The sequence below is a fragment of the Bidens hawaiensis genome, unplaced genomic scaffold (assembly GCF_021521415.1).
Source record: "Bidens hawaiensis isolate Kalapana, Puna unplaced genomic scaffold, B.hawaiensis_p1.1 tig00006607_1, whole genome shotgun sequence".
Classification (NCBI taxonomy): domain Eukaryota; kingdom Viridiplantae; phylum Streptophyta; class Magnoliopsida; order Asterales; family Asteraceae; genus Bidens; species Bidens hawaiensis.
The window spans coordinates 604,950-606,032 of record NW_027491446.1 but is presented as its reverse complement, the minus strand read 5'-3'; positions in this window follow the sequence as shown (position 1 = coordinate 606,032).

Sequence of the window (1,083 nt, the reverse complement as noted above, 5' to 3'; positions counted from 1 at the left end):
AAGGCACAAGTGCGGAAGTTAGAGGTAGCAGAAATGAGAATGTTACGTTGGATGTGTGGGCACACAAGGTTAGACCGAATAAGAAACGTTGTGTTTCGGGTGAGATTAGAGGTAGCGAACATAGCAGACAAGATAAGAGAGTGGAGATTGAGATGGTTTGGACATGTGAAGAGAAGACAAACGACGAATCTTGTTAGATCAGTAGAAAACATTACTATAGAGGGGAGAAGGGGTAGAGGACGACCTAAAGTCCTAAATTGACTTAGGATGAGAGGATTAAGCAGGATTTGATAGACCTAAACCACTCCGAGGACATGGTTGAGGATAAGAATTTTTGGAGAATTAGAATTAAAGTTAAGGATTTTTAGGGAGAAAGGAATACCATAGGGCTTCTATTTACCTTATTTTAGGCACATACCATTATAATATTCTCTACATAAATAGTATTAATATTGTTATTATTGTTATTACTATTAGTATCATCATCATTGTTATTATTATTATTATTAGTATTATTACTACTACTGTTGAACTCTGATTTCCTTTGTGTTGTTTCATACATATGTATTTTAGAGCTGAGGGTCTCTCTGGAAGTCACCTCTTTATCCATGTGGATAGAGGTACGGTGTGCCTACATCCCACCCTCCCCAGACCCTACTTATAGCTATGCTATTGGTGGGACTTCACTGGGTATGATTGATTGATTGATATTATAAACAAAAAATCAATAAAAGATCTACTACTCTAATAAAAGAATACTACTTTGTGCCACTTGTCACTCTCTCAGCAATCGTCACATTTTTTAAACCCATTTTGTTATTTGGATCCCATGTGGGTCATTACCCAACCCAGAATAGCCTTGTTCTTTTGTATATATATAGCAGGTGTGTTAATGCTTATTTATTTCATTTTATATTTTAACGTCATGTTTATCCTTAAGTAATAAAATGAAACAATTTAGCTATAAATAAAGAACATGAAAAATGGGATTGAAGTGGTTGGAACATTGCTTTATTTTTATTTTTTTTACTGTTTTCAGGTATATAATATAAAAGTCAATTATAATACCTACTTCCTTAAAAT